At 38.8% G+C, this 24,319-nt stretch overlaps 1 protein-coding gene across 3 annotated transcripts in view; it reads right to left on the bottom strand.

The window, feature by feature from the left end:
* Window positions 1-3,970, bottom strand: part of LOC110967068 (zinc finger protein 224-like) — a 36,857-nt gene extending 32,887 nt beyond the window's left edge. The window contains exons 1-2 of one of the 3 annotated variants that reach the window (XM_051945079.1): window positions 3,717-3,957; window positions 3-109 (exon numbers count right to left, since the gene is read on the bottom strand). The gene's annotated coding sequence lies outside the window, so the exon portion shown is untranslated. Of the gene's footprint in view, window positions 1-2; window positions 110-3,716 lie in introns of all 3 variants that reach the window. The other 2 variants (XM_051945080.1, XM_051945078.1) reach the window with 2 other exon arrangements.
* Between the last annotated feature and the right edge of the window lie 20,349 nt (window positions 3,971-24,319).

Genomic DNA, 24,319 nt, shown 5'->3' with positions numbered 1-24,319 from the left:
ACTTGCGAGAGCTTGGTGTTAAAAGTGGCATCACGTCACGTCACCAGGCACCAGACACCAGGTCACAGAGTCAGAGGAGTGTCATCTTGGAAAATTGGGCAGTGACTTACTGGAGAAAAGTTAGACTTATTAGTATAAGATAATTCATAATAGATTTTACAAGTTAAACAGACATTCGCAAAACACTGATGGCCAGCTAAAGTTACATAACATATTGCTAGCTTCAGTTAATTGGGCCCGGTGCCAACTCAGTGTTGCTAATGTGAGTAAACTAATTGATAGCATTAAGCTAACATCTCCACGCCATGATGTAACTGCTTACTGCATTTTCAGATGAGCTTGTTCAAATATTTCTCCAAGATGAGAAAGACACCTGACCAAGATGACACTAGTCGCGTATCATTAGCCTTTTACTGACTCATAAATGATGATGATTAGGTAAAAAATTGTGTTCACACTTGTATTCAGATGTGGCGTTAGTGTAAATTATCTAATGGGACCTAAACCTAAAGGGAAGCGCAGGCTGGGACCCTAAATGGGGTGAAAAAAACAGCTGGCTCCACTCATGGCTCTACTACACTGATAATGGCGAGTATTGAACCTTTTTTTCCTTTCTTCTTTTTGCATAATATATATCTATATTATATCTATATTTCTGTTAAATAAATAAATAAACAAAATAAAAAATAAATTCAGTGTATTTCCATTGTAAGAGGAATGATCAATAATGCCACTTTTACAGAGCCTTAGAGCTATTCTTTAAAAAAACCCCAGAAAGATTTATTGTTCTGAGCCTGGGTGCAAACTTTGCCATTGATTTTACAGCCCCATCAAGAAATTACTATTTATTGTATTTATTTTTATTTATTTAATTTTATTGTTTTATCTGATTACATTTTTTAATTTTTTACATTAAGCCTTTAAAAAGCCATTTTCAACTGGTCATGCAATAAGTAAGTTGTAAAAGTAAAATCTGCAGTCAAGTGTCATTTGTTAACATCGCCATGGCTCCCTGGAGAGCCTGCCCCCACTGCTGAAAAAATCCTAAAGGAAACACTGTACTATAAATATTCAATCAATATAATCTGAGCGTCTTCAACAATCTAACCATGTGTAACATTGTACCAATGTCTGTGAATCCAGTCACTTTTATTTGCACTACCTCATTGCGTGTTTACATTTCCTACATATTATTCGTACACTTTCTTAACTGTGTATTTTATTATTTGTTTTAGTCTATTTTAACTCAAGGATTAACACCATAATTTCATAGTACTGTTGTCTGCAGCTGAACAATGACATTAAAGATGTTGAATATTTACATGCAGCTTCATTATTTTGCACTAAAACATGCACTATAGATTCTCTCAGCTACAAATAACGCAGTCTGACAGCACTGTCCTGTAAGAACTCCTCTGTCCATATCTACTGTCAAGCAACAGTAAAAAAATAACATGTGCTGTGAATGTGTACTGTAAATGTGTATTATGATATTGAATGTGTACGATGAATATGAATGTGAACTATAAATGTTTATTATGAACATGAATGTGTACTATGAAGTTGAATGTATACTATGAATGTGTACTCTGAATGCATTCTATGACTATGTACCATGATTATGTACTGTAATTGTGAATGTGTACTATAAATATACTATACAATAAATGTGTACCATAAGTATATACTATAAATGTCCACTATGCATAGGTACTATAAGCATAAGTGTGTAATACATATATAACTCATATAGTAAATATTTATGGTACACATTCACAGTAGACATGCGTACTATGTATGTGTACTATAATCATACTATTATTGTGTACTATAAATGCATATACTATGTATGTACTATAAATGTGGACTATGTATGTGTACTCTAAATGTGTACTATGCATGTGTATTAAAAATATGTACTATAAATGTGCACTATGTATGTGTACCAGGCCCGGGTGGACCGGGACAATTCCCAGTGGGCCGTGAGGGCCAGTGTTCACTTTTTGTTTTGTTTAATTTGGGCCGGTGTTCAGTTATGACACTGGGCTTATCACGTATACTGCTACAGCGGTTCCTGGGCCACCTCCACTGGCAGCTCTTTTTTCTATTTTTTGCTGGCACATGCTCACGTAACATGTCCGTGCACACAGTGGGTGTTTGAAAGATGGAAAATACAACGAGCAAGGATGGCACAAGGAAAGCAAGAATTATAAAAAGAAGAGAGCTCTTTAAACACGCCAAATGTGCCGAAATTGTAGACTTTTTCACTAAAACGAATTTGCAGTTTGAAACAACAAAATTAGGGCGATAAAACGGGTACAGAATGAGCAAGATGTTAAACTTTGCCTTCAAACCACTGTTCAAGTTAATTAATTATCAAGTCAATGAATTGTGTGGCATTGTGGCATATAACATAACATTATATAATTTAAATAATAGCGTGATGCAATGCCACGTAACTGGGAAACTTTGTCCTGTAAGCCCCTCAGAGTCAGAAGAAAGATCCAGCACCAAGCAGCAGCCATGAGCCCACAAGTTCCGAGTGGAAGTAGGATTGTTCACTGAGTGAATGTTACTCGAATGAATATAATTAAGAGTATGGTGTAGATCTGCTCTATATGAGAAGCCCTGAGATGCTAGATGATTCAGCACTACATTAATGAAACTGACCTGAAATAATCAGAAGGCTTTGTAAAAAGAGGAGATTTGTGCTGAGAATTCTGAGCATTTTTAAAATGTGATTTAGTGTCAGAAACAGAGCCAGGATCCAGTAATGATGAGAGGATTACTCTGGTCAGTACGGAAATAACAGGTGAGCTGTTGTAACAGAGTGAACAAGCAAGCATTAGTTACAATCTAACCACTTCCAATGCCGAAATGATAGTAGTGACCCGTTTTATTTTTATCATTAAATATTGTAAATACACAAAGTCCACAATTGAAAGGGAATAGGATAAAGTAATATTAAATAAGCCTGCATATTTGCTATTGAAATATCTTAATTGGTTTAGTCAAAATGTGTTTAGAGTATTATTTTTTATTATGATACAGGTGCAGGCGAGTCTAGGGAAACTGCCGGAAGTATAAAAGGGAGAGCAGTCTCTCCTCAAGAACTGAACACAGAGGCAGCAGCTCAGCAGCAGAACCTGAACCGCAACTTAGGAATGAGGAAGATGAAGATGAGCTGGTTGATAATTTTCATTACTTTGCTCGCTCTCAGTCACAGGATGTATTTTAATAATGCTAAATTTCTGATGTTTTAAAGAATAGTGTTGGAGATTTGCCTTTTAACTGATATTCTCGTATCTGTGAAAGTTGTGATGTGAAACACATTGTGAAACAACCCCTTACTTGCACTGAATTGGAAATACACTGAATTACAAGGCTTTACAGAACAGTGTGCAATTGTAAGACTTAACATGTAAGACTATAATAACATGATTTTAATAATAATAGGTCGAGTCTAAAGTGGGTCAGTCTGAAGACATGAAACTCCAAGGCTGAAAATGAGTCCCACTCCGGCCCTGATGTGTACTCTAAATGTGCGCTATATATGTGTACCATATTGCAAACGATGTATGTATGCTATAAATACGTACTATGTATGTGTATTATAAATGTGCACTATGTCTGTGTACTATAAACGTGTACTCTGTACGTGTACTACACAGCTGCAGAGGAGGATCAGGGTTAAAGACCAGCCGACAGGGACTCACCAGCCAAACGGGTTCACAAGTCACGACATACGAAAGAAACAGCCACCGGAGCTCTGAGCCTTCGCCGCCCTCTCAAGGCAGCAGCCGGCTGGGGGTTTAGTCAGAAAGTACCGCTACTGAGATGCTGAAAAAACGCTGGGCTGAGAAGCAGAGTGTGAAGTGAAAAATACCAACCGCCATGCTGAGAGTCGTCTTCCCGGACATCGCAGCAGCTCCCTGGCACTCAGCAGCCCACAGCGCCCCCTGGCGGCCGGCCCGGAAGCCGCGATGAGCGGCGACGATGGAGGCGCGAGTACATACACAGGCGTGAACTTAACCGTGACGTCACCCCGTTGGTTTCAACGCCGAGAAATGAAGCCCGGATTAAATCATTATTAATAATGCCAAAGATGTATGCATTATACTATGATCAAAAAATGGGAAAATGTGAAAATATGTAATTCAGCTTTTACATTTTATAGGAAAGTATCACATCCACTAAATGAAATGGGCTAATAGAAAACTAAACTTTAATGAATTTATTGTAGACGTTAACTTATACATTTCTACTATAAATTTAACTGAAAACAAAAAGCTGAAAGATCCATTAACAACCTTAAAAAATTCAAACTTAAACCTGGCTCCTCCTAATTGTTTTGTTTCTTTGAGTGTCATTTAATTGTTCACCTTTATCTCCCCCTCTTGTGTGATGTAAATTAGAATATCCCTGGTATTTTCCTCTTTGTTGTATTTTTGTGTAAAATTGCAAATAAAATTGATTAAAAAAAAAAAAAGAAGAAGCCCGGATTTTGCTACTTCCTGGTCGCCGTTTTGGACTTTTTGGAGCCAGTGTCGTAAAAAGCGTCATCAAACAGGCTGGACCAGAGCTCTAGAGATAGTAAGAGTTGCGACACTCATGCTCTCGCAGTGGGGCGGTCACGTGGTTCATGTAAGCCTGAATAGTTCCAAACAGGCAGCGCTGTCATTTCCTTCTATGGGACTGAGAGCGGCGATTTCACGGTAAAAAAGGAAAAAATCACACCTCCAAGTACTTGTTTGATTATTAATTCATTGGAGTATGTATGTAAATGTCAGTTTTACATTTTGAGCCATAAGGTGACATATTAAAGACACTTTTGGGTTTTGGAGGGAATGTTTCACATTCGTGTTAGCATGGAAAATCGACTTTTACACAGAAATGTAAGATGAATGAAGATGTTAATTTTTGCCCAGCTGGATTATTGTATTTCCAGACAATGTCTATATTTCTCTGATTCACTTCCCCTTAGTCTGGGAGTTATTGAAAAGCAGAGTAACTATCTGTCCATTCAGCAGATAGTGTCCAGCCACTTCTGATGAGGCAGGAGTTGACTCACTATAACTATTTTAAGACATACACAAAATATATATTCAAGAATAACAACTCATTATGCTTTGATGAATGAAATAGTATGTTTTATTGACAATGGGAGAAACAATGAGGGTCTTCGTGTCTTCAGTGAGGGCTCTCGGGATACTGGCGGATAGATAGATACGATAGATAAATATATTTGTTAAATACTTACAAGTATAAGTTTATGCATTATAAAGGGTCTCATATAAAGGACGTAGTCTTGACAATTAAAAAGAGGTAGCGATGTAGCTAGGTAGCTTTCAAAGAAGAGCTAACAAGCACATGGCAATGCCTGAAAGTCGATCATCTGCCAATATTCACAAATACAGATAAATGTATGCACCACAAAGGGCTTCTGATATAATATAAAGACGTTAAAATTAAAAAGAGGTAGCGACTCATCAACAATTAATCCGTCAATATATCCCTGGAGATAACTTCACAGCTAACAGCAGAGTCGAGCTAAAAAAAGTAGCCGAAATTCGGTCGTCTACCAAGATAAAAATATATATAATTACGCTGCGCAAGTATACAAATAAGCTCAGCATATGCATCAGTAATAGAGCCTCTGATAAAATATAGGCAGTTTGAACAATCAAAAGAGGTAGGCATTTCATCAACTTACCTCCACATATACTCAACGACCTGCAGTGCAATAATGAACGGTGGCTATTCACTGTCGAAGCGGTGCTAGGAACTAAACCAAGTCTCCAACAACCCGGGAAGTAGATCTGGAAGAAAGCGTACAACGGCACCTATGGGAGTGTCGCAACTCTTACTACTCTAGGGCTCTGGGCTGGACCATAGATAGACATAGAAAGGCTAGATGGCTGATGGGACTTTCGCCGGCGTCGTGCACCTGGTCGGCCATCTTACCGAGTGGGACTGTTCCGGAGCACTCTATAGTAGTGGATCTACACAAACAAAATACACTTAACTTGCTGAACTTCTTGACGGATTTACAAACGGTTGGTTTATTAAAACTTATAACGTGGCTATGATTCAGGCCACGCAGACCTGTTGAAACTGCAGTTTTTCTTTTCGAAAATCGCTGCATATTTCTGTGTTTGTTACAGCCATTTGCAAGGCTGCAATCTAGGAGTTTCAATTATTATATAGGTTTCCGTGAGACCAACAATAATTTTGTGACAACATATTTTGTCTAAATGACAATTTGTGTGGATGTATGGAGAGAATTTTGTTTCTTTATGATTCAATCAATCAAAAAAGGTTTTGCAACCAAAAAAGAGAGTTGAGACCAAAAAACATAAAGTTGCAATCAAAAAATAAAAGATCAAACAAATAGAATAGATCTGACTTCAATCAAAACTAATATTTTTTGCTTGCAAGCTCAAAATTTTTGGTTGTGAATTCTAAAGTTTTGATTGCAAGCTCTAAAGTTTTGGTTGCGGATTCTAAAGTTTTGGTTGCAAGCTCAAAAGTTTTGGTTGCGGATTCTAAAGTTTTGGTTGCGAATCTGACTGAACCAAATGGGTGGGGCCAACGCTGGTGGAAGAGTCCTATTGGTTGGTTGACCTTGCTCCACCGCCCAGTCCTCACCGCTCCCCTCTGCGCTGCTGCTGCTGCTTCCGCGCTAGTGTAAGTTGGTAGGCGTTGCGCCCAAATTAATTATGCTAAATATTTAGGCTACAACCGGCCGGTACATTCGCAACAACAATAATTATAAGGCCGGATAGTGCATGCATTAGCATTGCATTAGCATTGTTGTCTCGGCTTGTCCCGGCTTGAGCAGAGAGGGCCCTGCTCCGACCTGTTAAAGCTATTGTGACCTCCCATCCCCCCGCCGCGATGGTGGTATCAAAGCAGGGGTGGGTAGCCAGCCGAGGGTAGGGAGCTTATGAGGCAAATACAACGCAAGGCTGTGATTGTAACATGCAATCGCGGGGTCACCGTTCCTACAAAACAGTAGCCCTGCTACCGTTGACTATGAAACTTTATGACTAATTGCAGGGCCAGTTTCCAGCTCGTAGCAGCCTGATGCTGTGAGAGGTGAGGAGCCCTGGAACGAGATTCCGAGGGTGGGGTGCGGGAAGCACATAAACCAGCCACGCGAGTATGGATCTTTTCCTATTGCACATTTTTCTGTCAGTTTTGGGCCTCTCAGTTGCACTAACATGGATATTTCGCCCTCCCTAAAAGATATTTTTGTAAAGGATAAATATATGAAGGTTTTCCTAAATATGCCCTGCAAACCGGAGTTGATGCGAAAAACGATGCATGCCATTGACGCTTTTGGCAGTCGGCCGCAATGTAAACAAAAGCGTTTCCTCGGTGATGATATATTTCATGTAATGATATAAAAATACCGCTATTATGACTCAATATGCTTTACTTTCCTTTTTAGGACATAGTCGATAACTGAGCACAAGAATGAGTAACCAAGCTGCGAGATCACAAGTCCAGGTACGCGGCTAAGCTAATGCGTTATGCACTTGCATGTATTTCATTGTGGTGGGAATAGTTTGTAGAGCTTTGAGCAGGACCACCCTATGAATCATCTGACACTGTATGCTTTTGATTCGCAGGCTCACATTACATTGGCAAATGTTGGAAAAAATACTTTGCCTTAACTCTAGAGCTTTTGAGTTTTATGTTTCTTGACAGTAATGTAGATTTTACTACTCTTCTTCATCTGATTTGAATTGCTGTTTCCCCTTACCTTGTATGGATCTGAGCTTTGATAACACACAATTTTCCCCGCTGTGGGAAAAGTTTTATCTTATCCTATAATAATAAGGAAGTGCTTGTATGTGTAGTTGATGCCAACATCCGCCTTTAAGTTATAAATAACTGTTACTTTAATTTATATTTTCTCTTTCTGGTTGCAGGAATCAAACACGACAGCAGCTTCTGTCCAGAGTCAGGGATAGACTGACTTCTGTAATCAGCCAGAGATCCTATTGATTTCGAGTATCTGCATTTGGTGTGCACACAGCAGGTGCAATTCCTTCGAGCTGGGGCAGCCTATCTTAATGTCCTGAGTCTGTGGTGGACCATGTGCAGCAGCTGTCTCATGTTGTCAGCAATTTATCTATCACACAGCACGGTTCGTCCACTGTTTGATGATGAGGCGTCTGTTGAAATGGAGTGGAATGTGGGGCGACCCCGCCTCAACATAGACAGACAAATGCTACAGAATCTCTTGGTACATGAGTTACCACTTGACATCTCTGGCGAACCTCCATGGCATTTCAAGATCCACTCTATACAGACGAATGCAAGAAACACAAACCTCTCTGTCAGAGTGGGGTATTCAGATATTCCGATGAAATTTTAGATCTAAAAGTTAGGTCAATAAAAGCAAGGTTGCCCCATGCTGGCTACAGGCTAGTGAAAGGAGCCCTTAGATCTATGGGTTACCGGATTCAATGGAGAAGAGTGAAAAGTTCCTTGCAGCGTGTGGATGGTGCAGGAGTAGTAGCTCGGATAATCCAGTTGAACTGCATCGCAAGGCGGACATAGTCCGTTCCTGCTCCTCTGTCACTTGTCCACATTGACACAAATCACAAGTTGATCCAGTGTGTTTTTGTATACTGAACTTGTAAAAATTTAATGTCACCCACTTGCAATCAGTGTGGACTAACAATCAACTTTTTGATAGGTACAACATTGTGATTTATGGAGCAATTGATGGCTTCTCAAGGAAGGTAAGGATTGTTTGCATATCCTCGTTGACCACTTATGTTATGAACAACTACACAAACCACTTCTAACACTTTATTACAGATCTTCTATCTGGATGCAGCAAGAAACAACAAAGCAGAGACAGCTTTCCAATTCTTCATGGATGGAGTTGGGAAATTTGGATGGGCCATCAAGGCAAGTGCAGTATGACAGAAGAAATGTAACAACATGTTGCCAACACTGTGCTAGTAGTAGTAGTAATTATTTTTAAAAAGTCCATAATTAGGTAATTGGAATTCTTGAGTACATTAGCAAGTGTCCTAATCGGATATGGCTCTGTTCAGACTACAACAACAACAAACATTGAGGTTGCTATGATACATGCCATCGAGCTTTGCTTGAACGGAGACTCCGTTGAAAATGCAGACGAGCTGGCGGCTCCACTCGTAGCCGCCGAGTGCCACCGCTCCCTGGTCGCATTTTCTGTGGAAGCAGCTGGTCCACTCGTCAGTGTGTGTTTACAGATACAATCGGAGGTCCGTTCAGCGCCAATGAAGTTAATGGTTAGGAATATTCGTTTCAAAAATTAAACCGTCATGATTTACCTCACATTGAAATATAAATGTCCTATCTTTTCTGTCTTCCAGAGTACGAGGTGATCAGGGGGTGGAAAACCTAGACATTGCAAGATGCATGTTTAGTGTACGAGGAACCGGTCGTGGCAGCTTTATTGCTGGAAAAAGTGTCCACAACCAGAGGTAACCCGTTACAGTTAAGCTCCATAAACCAGAATGTTATGGTAGGAAAAAACACCAAATTTGCCAAAAACTTCTAAAGCCAGTTTTACTTTGTCCCTCAATTTAAAGGAGAACTCCGGCCAAAAGTCATGTCAGCCTCCACAGCTTAGGGACACTGAATGCCAATACTAGAAAAAATCTGAGGAGAATCTGCTCAGCTATTTCACTGCTAACCGCTGTTAACCACACTTCATTGCCGCTATGCAATGAAGCGATGGGGGACGATATTCTCTAACCGCGAGTGTGTCCTCTACTATGTCAGAATATCACAACACATGCTTCAGCACATCCACCAGGTCTTTACCTCATGAACCTGAGCAATGACGAAGTCCACAAAAGAGAGAAAGAGCGGCATTACAGCTGTTTCTGGGAGAAGCGAAAAGTGAAAGTAAACAGAATGGTCAGTGACGGATGTCAGAGAAACAGCTGTAATGCTTAAGGAAACTAATCTCATTCAACCCTCAAATCGACCAGCAGCCAACTCTTACAGGAGTTCATTGTATGGGGAAATAAACTGGAGAGGAGTGTGGCTGGTTGGCGAGAAGCTGCTCATTCACAATAAAGTCAAAGAAATATCATACAAAATCTGTCACAATGTATATCCGGCAAAAAAACCCTGGAGAGGTTTAAATTAAATATAGACTACAACTGCGACTTTTGCCAAACAGAACCAGAAACCATCATCCACCTCTTTTATCAATGCTCATACAGTAAAAACCTCTGGAATCATATACAAAACCTAATCCATAACAAAACCGGACACAGGATCGGCCTCCAGGAGAGCCACATCCTCTTTCAGTTTGAAAATCCCTCCATACCTTACAGACTTTCCCTTTTGTTGCAGACTATCATCATGCTGGACAAATTTCATATTCACAAAACGAAATGGGCAAAGAAAAAAAACAAGTGGAAAATACTTTGAAAATGAACTCAAACAGTACTTTAATACAATAACATCATCATCAAACAACAAAGCCATAAAAATTTCAGACTTTTTTATTAAATACTTAAAATTCCCTGATTTAATATAAATTTGGTTATGCTATTATTTGTTAATTTCATTCTCTTCTGTTCACATATGGTTGTAATGCTCTCTTTATATGACTCTTTGTGTTTACACTGCAATATGAATAAGTTGTTGTCACCATTTTGTGTTATTTTCTATGATCATTCTAAGTATAGCCTCTTTGTGTTAAATTAAAAAAAAACTGCTTAAGGAAACTTATGGTCATTGTTTAAAAAATTATACCTAATCTAATAATCTTTAATAGTGTTGCAGACTTGAATAACAATGATGACTCAGGGTGTAGATTTGCTTTGTTTACTGTAAATCAAAGACGTTGCAGCACATTGTCACTCGTTCATTCAGTCAGTGTCTTCATGGCGTATTCTTAAAACACTGTACGCTCTCCACAAACGCTGATGCGCTCACATAAAGGTTTCTCCCTCTTGTGGCGAAACAGAGTTGCTACACTCTGCTTCTGCTGTATGTCTTTGTAGCATAGACTGCTTTGTAGGCACTTAGAGCTCAGTAACTAATTTAAAGAAATTATAAATAAAGTACTATAAATAAAGTACTTTAATGCCATAAAGGAAATATTAGAGGGGTGGCCCTTTACAAATGACCATAACTATCTCTAAACATTAACTTCCCACAGTAATTTTTCTGTTTTTAATCCAGTGCAAAGCCTTACATAGTTTTGTCTCATGTCTATCATCGCTTGTTTCTAGGATCGAACGCCTGTGGAGAGACGTGTGGACTGTCACATGTCAGTACTACAATCTGCTCCACAGTTTGGAGGAAGAGGGATTTATTGACCTGTCCAACGCTATTCACCTCTTCTGTGTGGGCTATGTCTTCATTCCAAGACTGAAAGCTGACCTGCAGCATTTCACAGAAAGCTGGAACTGTCATCCATTGCGAACCAAAGGAAATCTTTCACCAAATCAGCTTTGGAACGTTGGGCTGATGCAGGCACCAGTGCCAGAACCAGACCTGGTGGAGGTATACAGTAACATGTAAAATATAATGTGCAATAAAAACAAAATGTAAAAATAATTAGTGTCATAAACAGGACATGAAGACTTCTGATCTGTGTGTGTACACGATTATTATCTTTGCTAGTAATACATTTCTGATCCATGGATGTATTTGTCATTCCAGATCCAGCAAGCAGAGGAGGAATCCGAAGAAGAAAACAGTGAGGAAGGAATTGTTGTTCCAGACATACAGTGGCCACTGTCACAAGAAAGACTTGTTACACTGCAGCAACGAGTAAACCCAACAACAGAGTCCTGTTCTTTTGGTCGGGACATCTACTTGTGTGCCCTCGAAATAGCACTTGGACAGTGACAGCGTCTTGTGTAAACAATAAAAGTGTATTTTTCAACTGGAAGAAGCAGTCAAGTACATGATTTCTTTTAGGTTGTTTTAACCTCAACCAGTGTTGCACAGTGCAAACCCAGTTGTCTGCACATATTTTCCACATGAACAATGACATATGTGAGTGGAGGGAGGCTGGACATCTTAAATGGAAACAAGTTGCTCATGCTATTTTAGAATTAACAGTACCAATTGATGGTCGGTGGGCACTGTGAATTAAAGAACAGTGAGGGCATAAAAGTACTACACAATCTAAAACAAGTTGCGTAACGCTAAAACAGCCATTTGCAAAAACGTTGAAAATCGAGGGTCTACTTTCCCCATTACAAGTCCATCATCACATGTAGCTGAACCCGTAAAAGACATCACACTCTATAAAATCCTGCACCACACTTAATGGCAGTTAGCAGGAGTGTCTTGAAGGAGTCATAGTCATTGATGTGGGCTACTGGGAATGCAATAGTGTCAGTGCAAGCACTGACAGTTGGATAACAAACACTGTGATGTGGATTGTCATTCATGCAGCAATGATCGAATATCACAGTGATTTGGAATTTATCCTGCTCAGTCAAAAGCAGATGTTTGTGGGCTTGACCCGTTATCCACTGCATGACCGAGGATACCGTCAGGGTCTCTTCAGTGCAGTCATCAGGGTGTGTATCTTGAAAAGAGACAAAAAGCTTACGTAATTGAAAATCTGTACAGTCATTTATATGCAAACTATGTGGTGTAATGCTCAGTTTTTCTCAGCAGTCTGGGTTGGTTTGATGCAACTATTTGTTAACAGCAGGCCTTAAGGAACATATTTGTGGTAAATGTGATTTTTACTTATTCTACACTACACTACTAGATAAAAGGTAAACATTTTTGGACTATCCTCTCATCAAAGACAGTTATGCTGAGTAAACAAGAACAAAAAACAGGATGTTTAAAGGGTAAATATTTAAAGAGTAAAAAAATGTTTGTGGGGAACCTGTCCATGAATGGCCTGGTAGGTGATAACCAAACTTTTAAAATGAATCCTGATATAATCCAGATAGAGGTTGATGTGGCATTCTACTGCTACTTACGTAAACTTGAATGGTTGTACATACCTTCAAGTTCCAGAAGAAAGTCCTGAAAGTGCTCCAAGATTTTTGACTCCTTAACTTGCTTACTCGATCCACTTGAGCTCATCTTTGGGGCCAGATGGGACGTGATGTAAAGGGCGTCCACCTACAAACAACAGCAACAACAACGAAAATACCATGTAGTATGTTCTGTAAAAACGTAGAAGCTTTACTGTGCAATAGGATACCTTATCATTTTCTCCTGCAACGAAGAGGCTGCGACAGATTTCTGGCCTTTTCTGTATCACTTTGAGGAGGTCATACACTTTCAGGCCCTCAGATAGCTGTTGGAGCATGGGAATGCGTTTGGTTTTCACGTGAAGTCAAATTGCCTTTCAAGAAGAAAATATCTTCAATTATGCTGGTAATGGTAATTCCATGTCACACTGACTATGTCTGCATTTGCACCCCCCATATAATATCATATCATATCAGACTCATATCATGACAATACGTCAGTATTTTGTCTTTGTGCTCCACATCTATTTTGCCTGTGTAGCCACAGTCCACTATATCCCAGATGTGAGCTGTCATGTAAATGGTTGTATTATATAGCGCTTTTATCCAAAGTGCTTTACATGATGATATGTCACATTTACCCATTCACACACTGATGGCGGGAGCTGCCATGCAAGGTGCTAACCTCGACCCATCAGGGGTTCGGTGTCTTGCTCAGGGACACCTCGACATGAGCATGACGGGCCGAGGATCGAACCGGCAACCTTCCAGTTACGAGAAGGCCACTCTACCCACTGAGCCATGCCGCCCCCTCATGTCTTCTGCCATTTGAATCTAAAGACAGTAAATTATACATTTATTATTTTCAATATAAAGTAGTTAGTGTGAAGCACTTAAAGACAGTATGAAATTTAGAATGGGTACAACATATGGTAAAAAAAACTAAAATTTCTACTTACCTCTCGAATCAGTGGTGAGTAGGTTGTGTCATGGACATCGTCATCAGATAAAGGATTGCCAGAAACGATAGTGTCATAACACCACTTTTGGAGGAACTGTGGTGCTGGTCCTCCTGATTTCCCCTGCAGCCCTACAAACATGAAGAGAATGGTTTTATCAACATACAGTAAGTACAAAGGGAAGTCTCAGTTCTGCTTCACAATCAGAATCATACATATTATGTACATGTACCTGAAGAGGTGATCATCCAGGTCATTTAGGGAGTATTTGGGCATCTTTCCCTTTCCTTCACCTTCAAATAGTCTTTTTTCAATCCCAACCACCATAGCTACAATACAAAACAAAGCAAAGCAAGTCAAATATTGAAGACGGTCAAAACAAGTACAGAGAAGTGTCTGATTATTCAAATCATGTGACTATTAAATGACTAAGCTTTTTGAAGCCTGTTTATAGAAGACACCTCAGTTCATAATTGATCAAAACATCAAAGCCATCAAGGAAACAAAAAAAAGTGAAAGTAATGATTCTTCATTTGATTTCTAGACTGTGACAAAACTCCTCACAAATGTCCAGTACTTACCAGACAGAAATTCCTTCCTTAGGGCCCCTGTGTCGACCCCTGCCTCACCCAGGAAAGTGATTTTTAGGACTTTAGCTGGACTGCCATTTTTTTGACGTTTCCACATCTTCAGCCCCCTTTCCACCACATTCTCCCGAGACACACATAATTCAAAGGTCTTGCTGGAGTCCACCTGAGATCTGGCCCACTCAATGACATCCTCCACACTGTAACAATACATAAAATCTCGATAGAAGCCAGATATTCCAACATGTATTTTCAAGCACATACAAAAACATTTTATTTATAATAATATTAATAATAATATTAGTACAAAAAATCGCTAATATTCTATTTTTAAATAAAAAAAATTACGAAAAATACGGGGAATATTGGACGGGCATCGCGAGGTGCATTTCCTTGAAAATGACCGATTCGGGGATTTTATACCGACTTCAGGACATGTTTTGGATAAAATAGTTTACTGGCTTGTGTCATCTGGATGTAAAAGGTTGGATTATGGCCGTTTTTTGTGGAATCTTTTTTTTTGTGTGTAATAATGAACCCGGAAATGTGAGTCGCGCTGTGTGCGTTGAAGCCGTGTATAGAGAACGGATGGATGAATATTCGTTTTTGTCGGACAAATGTGTTTTTCTCACCCGCTGTGGTAATCGCATCTGAAAGTGGTTTATACCGGCGGATTCATGAGAATCTAAGCTTTCCATCGGCGTATAGTGTTTGTATAATCGTGTTTGCAGCCGTCGGACATTCTTGAAATTCCTATGCAAATTAGTAGGTGTACCGCCGGCGGTACACTGAAGCTTAAGGGGTTAATGTGACGTGAACAACATGGCTGACAGACCGAAAAGAACATAAAGTTTGGAAACTGAGAAGCAACGGAGAAGAGCATATAGAGGAGGAAGTAAAAATGTCATGGAAAGGAGCCGGTAAGGCCATGGAGGGAGAGCTGGCGATATTATGCTGTTAAAATTAGTGTGTTTACTAGACATAAATACTACTAACGTACTACCGCATCTACAGAGTAGGGGAAAAATGTAGATGATGATAAACAATTACCTGTGTCCACAAAAACTTGCATGAACCTCTACATCTGAGGAAGAAAAGGCTTTCTTGCAAATAGGACATTCAACCTCATGTTCCTGCATTTGGGCATACGAATAACAACTTAGATGAAACAGCTTGAGGCAAACTATTACCATAAAAACAGTATAGCAATGACTGCAGTGAAGTAAAAAATAAAAAAAGTGCTCTACCTGTTGAGGGCTGGTGTCAACACAGGTTGGTGAGGCAGGTCCAGAGTTAGATTGGTCAACAAAGATCAAAACTTCGTCCTAAATATAAAAAACAGGTGCATGTAAGGGCTAAACTAGGGGTGTGGAAAACTTTCAACTGAAACTTTTGTCGACTACTGTGTCATTATAATTCTACTTAACCCTTGGAAGCACAACCTAATACCTACACTCTTCCACAAGAGGGGTCAAAAATGGATTACTTTCAGGGGGAGGACCAGGTTTCTGCCAAATATGCCGAGCAAGATACCCCAACCCTACCAACCTACATCACTGAAGCAATGGGAAGGTGTGGAGTGACAAAAACTGCTGCCATCCGGCCAGAGGAAAGAAGCACATAGGGCCAGCAGAAGAGAAAGAGGTGCCGGTTATGTTCAAGAAACAAAGATCGCAAAGCCACTGATTACTGCTGGAAATGCAGTACCCCTGTGTGCAATGGTCACAGTCAGAAGCACGTAGTGTGTGAGAACTACTCTCAGTGCGAGATGTTTGTATGTGTACACATATGTGGACAGTGTTATGGTCTCCAGACCTGTTGAATGTCGTTTGTTCGTCCTCCAGGGACACACACACGTTTTGACAACTGATTGATTAATTTTTAAGTAATAAATGTGAATGAAAAGTGCAAAATGTAAATGTTAAAAATGAAATTACCTTTTTGTTTGAACAAAGTAAATCATCTTTAACTAAAATGAGAGAAATGTCTTTAGTTTAATGCAAAAATGCATTGATTTTAATTGGGGTCATTTTTGACCCCACTTGTGGAAGAGTGGGGTAGTGATACAAAAACTGCAATAGCTTCAAATTTATGAAAAAGTAAATAAAAATGCAAATGGCCTCATGTCACAAACATGTTTTATGAGGAATACCTGGAATATGAAAATATAACAACTCTTCGTTTTAAAGATTTTGAAAAAAAACTATCCTCGGGGTCATTTTTGACCCCACGTGTGCATCTAAGGGTTAACAGAAATTATATTTGTTAACATAAGTGTAACTGTTGATATACACACGCGTATCAAGCTTGTATTAGCATTAGTGATTAAAAATAAGGTATTTCACCTGTATTTCAGGGCAACACTGGTCAACATGGAGTGCCAGCATCTGCAGAGGCATCATTCTATTGCAATTCTTGCAGCTAGCCTTTGGCATGAGGGCAAACTCAGGAGAACTAGCAGGGAGAGGTGTGAGGTCTAGTTCATCCTGAAGAGGAACAATCAGGCGTAAACTAACCGTGACGTCACCCGTTGGTTTCAACGCCGAGAAAATGAAGCCCGGATTTTGCTACTTCCTGGTCGCCGTTTTGGATTTTTTGGAGCCAGTGACGTAAAACGCGTCATCAAACAGACTGGACCGGAGAGCAACTAGGGGCAGGATTGGCTGAAGACTCTCTTATCCCGCCCACATTTTACCGCAGAGGCTTCTGTTGCTGTCTATCAAGTATAGCCACGCCCCCTGGCTCTGCCAACTTTAACGATTTCTTTAAAATTCAGTATTGATTTATTTTAAGATCGGCCACCTGATCTCTCATTTTGACCATGAAAGCTAACGGGAAAAAAATTCTGAGCTGTAGAAAATCAGTCTATCAAATTTTATTTTTTCCAAATATGAGTTGGGGTCTATGGAGAAAAAGCTTTTTGGAGCGAACCCTAGTGGACGGCGTGATATTGCAAGTTTTTGACACTTCCGGGTGGGCTTCAATTTTGGAGCCAGATGCTACGTCCACTTTATATACAGTCTATGGTAATACATAATTTTAATAAAAAGGATAAAAACAATAAAATGAAAAGCACGTTACTTCCACTGTGTTTTTTTTAAAATTTTATTTATTTATTTATTTTACCACAAATACTACTCTTTGGTGGTTAGTTCCACCCAAAATTACTGCATAACTTGACCTAAAAGAATTTAAAAAATCAAATTGTTCATATCAGTTTTTCAAATAGACAGAAAATTCACACTGAACAAATAACAGATGTACATTTGTAATTGCCGTACACAATCCAACTTTTTTTTTCAAAAACTTGTCCTCTTGCAGTGTGATAGTAAAAATAATTCTTTAATTCTTTCCATCTTTGATGTAAAGGTTTATTTCACCCAACAGGTACTTTCTAAGTAACAATTGTGGATTTAGGTTTTATACCACCCCAGATAAGTTCTTCTAAAGACCCAAAACTATAATGTTTTCTTTTTTTCTGCTTTATAATTTTGTATATTTCTGCAAAATAATGATCTCAAACAACATCTCTCATAAAAAAAGAACCAGAAGACAAAATAACATGAAATGAAAATCCACTGTTCAAACCATTAAGGAAACACTTTATTCTTACAGTATAACATAAATTCAGCTGCTTTTGATGTTCACAGATATTTATATATTGGATCAGAATCCTCATTCAATAAATAACTAAGTGCAATATTTTGCTTGTCTCATTTGTTTAGCTGTGTTTTAGGAGTTGTGTTAAAATCTGATGATTTTTTAGATCATATTTCTGCAAAAATTTAGAAAATTACAACAAAATCACAAACTTTCACTCGCATTTAAGCAGAATTTTATTGCTGAAGTTGATTGAGCTCATTTTTAATAGTTTACTATAGCATCTACATCACAAGTCCAAACCTCATAAAGAAAACCCGAAATATAAACGAATATATAATAAGTGAATATCTGACATTTTGTTTATGGTTAATTTGCTGTAATATCAATAATTTCCTTCCCCACACAAACACTACACAGCACATCACATCCCGGTATCAGTGTTTTTAAGAAAAATCTCGTCTGTGTTTTTACAGGCTGAATGAAAATAACGAAATTTAATTCATATTATCTGGTTTCATTTCATTTATTTACTGTTGTGCTGAAGATTTCCATTACTGCTAATGAGAGCTCAGCTGTTTAGTGTGTCACTCATCAAAGTAATTATCAGGATTTGCGGCTGAAACTAATTACATTAACACAACGAGAGGATTTTGTGTCAAATGGAGTGTAATGTTTCATTTTTAAAGGGTGAATTTGTACTGTGAACCTGTGTCATGACTATTTTTTTATGACATTCAGTTTACACCAGTAATTAATGTTTCTATATTTGCATTCATGATGTAATTTACTTTCTCTCTGTCTTTATTTCATTTGGTATCTTTATGCTGTGTTTATGTACAATTAATTTTGTTTTCTGGGACATAGGAAGTTACACTGGACAGGTTTGCTCTTATTACTGTCGAATGTTTTAAGCATACATGGGGTCCTCAGTTTACGACCGCGACCTTTGGCGTTTCGTAGTTAGGTCTGAACTGCTTACATGGAATTAGTTCGCAGGCTGCGGATGAATACATAGTCAAGCGGCGCAATAAAACCATAGACTATTAGACAACTAATAGTCTATGTATAAGACGGCTTTGTTTACATTCTCTGGTTGTACATCACCTTGGCTATGCTACATTTGCAAATTTTTTGTTGTTCATTAGCGTACGTCACACTCTTCTGATGGCAGAGAAAATGGTGATAGTAAAGTTGCAGCTACCCAACTAGTTAAACTTGTGCTTGCAAAATGAATCATGAGTAGTAGAAAACGTGACTTCTTTACTGTATGTCTTGATACACATTAATTACAGAGTGAAAACTGTAACAAAAACAGAATAAAACAACATAAATACATGTAAATTATTTTTAACTTAACCAGTAAGTCCAAAAATGAAGTTATTTACTTACCACTTTGCCTCTCTGTCATTACAAAGTAGAGCTGCAGTGACAACTGTCAGCAGACAATTTCAAAATAAAGACTTTTTGAAAATAAAAGTAAATCGATAGTTCTGCTAATAAGGGCAACACACCATGGAAGTTAAATTAATATGCTCGAAACACGAAACATCGACGAACATCGGGATTATTAGACCAAGCTGTAAAAACAGTGCAACATATTCTTTTATCTTCTTGTAAAATGACTCATACACTCACGAAAGTTATTGTTGTTGTTACACACATGAGGACAAAGGTATGGATGTATGTGTAACAGGACGGCTTTATTCTGTAAACACAGAAACGACAACTTTTCAGGCAATGGCTTCTCTCTACTGACTCCTTCTACATAGCTTCTTCTTGAACTGATGGACAAGTGGCTGAACAAATCTAAACATACTGGACCATGTAACAACAACACAGCTCTAAATAGTAAAATATCCTAACGTTTTTACACTGCCTCATCAACGGGAAAAGCTAACACTATTAGCATTTATGCTAATTCAGTCAGCAGGCGATTTTTGGCATAGAATAGCTTTTACAACCTTAAACAACCTAATCCGTCCTTACATTTACATTACCAACCAGTCATGCTCTCACATCCCATCAGATATTGTGTGTTGCACTGCGGTTCTTTGCAAATGGAAGTTTGTTTATTGTATAATGTTGGAGATGCAGAGCACTTCAGTAAAGCAACTGTATGCAGGACGGTCAGAAAAGTGTTCCTGGCCCTGAAAAGACTTTTACTCATCATTGTGGTTTTCCCTGGACATAAACCTGCATCAAGCATCAAGGAATAGTTCCACAGGACTGCAGGTGAATGATGTAGAGATCTGTTAAATGCATTTTAAATCATATTCTGTTCATGACATTGTGCTGCAGCCTCAGACTGGGATTAGTCATTTTAATTTCTTGTAGGATTTCCCACTGTGATTGGATGCATAGATTTAGGAAATCTTTCTTGCCATCAGCAGTCAGGCTATTCAAATCAAAATTAAACAGATAAGAATGCTGACAACTGAATTTCTCTTCGGGGATGAATAAAGTGATTCTGATTCTAGTTCTGATTCTGATTCTAGATGCACATACTTCCCCATCACAGCTCCCTCACATCATGAATAGGAAGTCCATTCACACAAAAATGTGCAGGTAGGCTACAGGTAGACTGACTATGGTTTCTAAATGTTAAAGACTGCATCACAGTTCAACATCTGTCATTTTCTGTGCTGTCAAGATCATATGTGATGTTGCATACATCATTTTTAATATGGAGGCCAAGTGTCCTGGGTCTGTTCATGACTCAAGGACCTATCGAGAGTCTAACCTGAGCAACAGACTGCAACATGGTAAGCCGCCTAAAGATTTTCACAATGTAATTCACTTGTCTCCCTCCTTTAATGTACTCTTATGCATTACAGGAGAGTTTGATGGCCTTCTGCTGGGTGACAGGGGTTACCATGCCAACCCAGGCTGATGATCTCATACCCTGACCCTGAACCAGACCCCCAACAGAACTTCAACTGGGCTCACTGCAGGACGAGAGCCTGGGTGGAGATGACCATAGGCCTGCTGAAAGCCCATTTCCAGTGCAACACCCTGCCCTACAAACTGAAGACCCAGATGATGACCCCATCCACCTGCAGCTATCCAGGACGGCAGGGCAGTCAGAGACACCGTATGCAATAATCACTTCGGAGTCTAAGTCACCATCATCACCACCACAGCAAATAAAGACATGATACACATTTCATTTGGTCTTCTTTATTTCCTACAAATAAAAGAGGTAGTTTAGTTCATGTTCCAATAGTTAACATAATTCACCTGTGACCATCACCCACCTCTAACTTGTGCTCCAGTATTCCAATTTCCATATCTGCCCTCCTAATCTGGCGGTCCAAGTATTGCATTTCTTTTTCTTTTCTGGATTTTTCTCAGCAAATGCATTTTGCAAATCCATTTTACTAGTAACTGGGAATACATAGAGGACATTAAATTATACAGTTGCACATGAATTCCATGGAATGAAGCTCTGGTGTTTCCTGAACATCCATCTCACTGTATCAATCTGTGCAGTGGAAGTTGAGGAACCATCCTGCTGCTGTCCAGCCATGCTCTGTTAAAAAGGATGAGAATGTGCAATACTTCAGTGTAGGCTAAATGTCACACTCTATATTCCACCAGCATGTTAAGAAATGTGAATGGGAAGAGAACTATCAGTAACATACCTTTATATGCCTTTCTGGATCCCCCTCTGTAAAGTCGGCAGACACAGTTTCATCCTCTTCATCTTAGATCAGTGACATGTTTCAGTACACTTAAACTACCATTTGGCTAAATCTTTCGAGTATTGCCTACTTACAGTTTCAAGGTCTGTTGTGGTGTGAAGGGGCTCTACCAGGCAGATAACACCATCAGAATCTGTTGGGCCAAAAGAAAAAAAAGAAACAGAAGAGAAATAAATATTTGCATGAATATGCTTAAATCATATATACATATATACATATATATATGTATATATATATACACATATATATATTATGGCATGCCGTTTAGGAAATTATATATTGAATGAAAGTCGATATATATATATAATGAACGTTGATATATATTGAATGAAAGTTGATATATATTGAATGAAAGTCGATATATATTGAATGAAAGTTGATATATATTGAATGAAAGTCGATATATATATAATGAAAGTTGATATATATTGAATGAAAGTTGATATATATTGAATGAAAGTCGATATATATTGAATGAAAGGCGATATATATATATAATGAAAGTTGATATATATTGAATGAAAGTCGATATATATTGAATGAAAGTTGATATATATTGAATGAAAGTTGATATATATTGAATGAAAGTCGATATATATATATATAATGTTCAGATTTTCATTCCATATATTCGTACTTTCATTCAATATATTCCGATTTTCATTCAATATATATCGACTTTCATTCAATATATTCAGATTTTCATTCAATATATTCCGACTTTCATTATATATATATTCGTACTTTCATTCAATATATATCAAATCTTTTTTCCTACCGAGCCCTGGAAGGGACATGTCAGTATGGCGAAGCGACAATGGAGGACACTCACCCGGACGAGAGTTTTATTGACTTTTATTTTGAAATCGGCCTGAAATACACAGACATTCAAGCAGTGCCATGCATCACGAGTCTGCCATGCAGACCAACGATCCTGATAATGGTAAGTTTTATTTCTCCAACATCCTACTGTTAGCCTACTATGATAGGGTGACCATACGTCCTCTTTTGCCCGGACATGTCCTCTTTTGAGAGGCTGTCCGGGCTGTCCGGCCGGGGTTTATAAAGTCCTTCAAATGTCCGGGTTTTTGATCTTGCCTAGCTTGAGCGCGTCACAGATCAGCGTATTTATCATGGTAGTGTCTACAGATACGGACCCGTACCCGTAGCCCGTGGCCGACGGATACGGCACTTTCCCTTTTCATACATATTAATGAGCCGGACATAAATATTAATGAGCCGGCTGATGAACGCGCTTCGTGATTGGCTGGTAATCCGACGGACATAAATATTAATGAGCCGGTTACCATTCACGTTGAATGGTTCTTTTGGAAACACGCTCTGAGAGGCGGAGTTTGAGCCGAACCCCGGAACGCTCCACACTCACTCACTCCTCGCTGGCTGACAGGCAGGTAGGCACATTGCGAGAGAGCACTCGAACCGAAAGAAAATACCGAAACGCAAATGTCATTTCACTGATGAAATGCGAAAAAAGTGCCCCTGTTTTCGTCCGGGTCGTGTCAAATGGGAGGCAGAATGTACAGTCTGCAAAGCTGGGACTTATGTCTCTGTAGCTAATAAGAGAAGGAAAAAGAAGGAAAAAAGGACTGTTGACTTGAGGCATTATTTCTATATTTTTTTCATTTGCCATTAGACACATTATTTTGAGGAATGGGCTAACTGAACATTGAAGAATAGGCTACCTCTCTTTTTTCTTTTTGTTTAATATTTTGAGGCATTATTTCTATTTTTACATAATTGATAATTGGAAGGTTATTTTGAAGAATGGTACTCTACCTCACTTTTCCTAACTAAGCTGTAAGTGTCAGACTTAAGAGAGATGATTATTTCTTATTTTGTTAAACATCTGAATACATGTGTTCCTACACAACTTGAGTCAATAACTATTAAAGACTAGAGCATGCCATATTTGTATGTGACTGATTATATTGTTTAGGAGAATTGCTTTAAATTAATAAATATATTATTTATAAAGCAACTGTTTGTGAGTGTTTTGGGCTATTTTTCTGTATATCCAGGTAAAGTGTTCTTTTCTGGGAAATTCAGAATATCTGTTTAACTGAGTTTGAAGCACAAAGCCCCCTGACCCATGGAAAACCCCTAAAAATGGGGGGGGGGACTGAAAATTTTTCGCGCGCGAGCTGGAAGTGTGTCCTCTTTTCAGAGAAACAGAATATGGTCACCCTATACTATGAATACGCTAGCTGCAACAGTCCCACATCAGTATTATGAACGTTCCGCCAGCTAACTCGGTCCGGACACCGGATCAGTGATCAGAGGTTGGCGTTGAACTATTGTTTGCCTGCCAGTTAGCCGCTGGTAAGCTAACAAGCTGTGAAACAACTCCTTATAAAACCGGAGGAAAGCAGCAGCAATATTTCATTACCAGACCTGTATTCAGAACCTCCCACGCTGTTACACAATGACCCATTAATCATATTACTGAACTATATGGTTATCATTTAAAT

This window comes from Acanthochromis polyacanthus, chromosome 3, assembly GCF_021347895.1.
Source record: "Acanthochromis polyacanthus isolate Apoly-LR-REF ecotype Palm Island chromosome 3, KAUST_Apoly_ChrSc, whole genome shotgun sequence".
Lineage (NCBI taxonomy): Eukaryota > Metazoa > Chordata > Actinopteri > Pomacentridae > Acanthochromis > Acanthochromis polyacanthus.
This window is presented reverse-complemented; position numbering and strand designations above follow the sequence as displayed.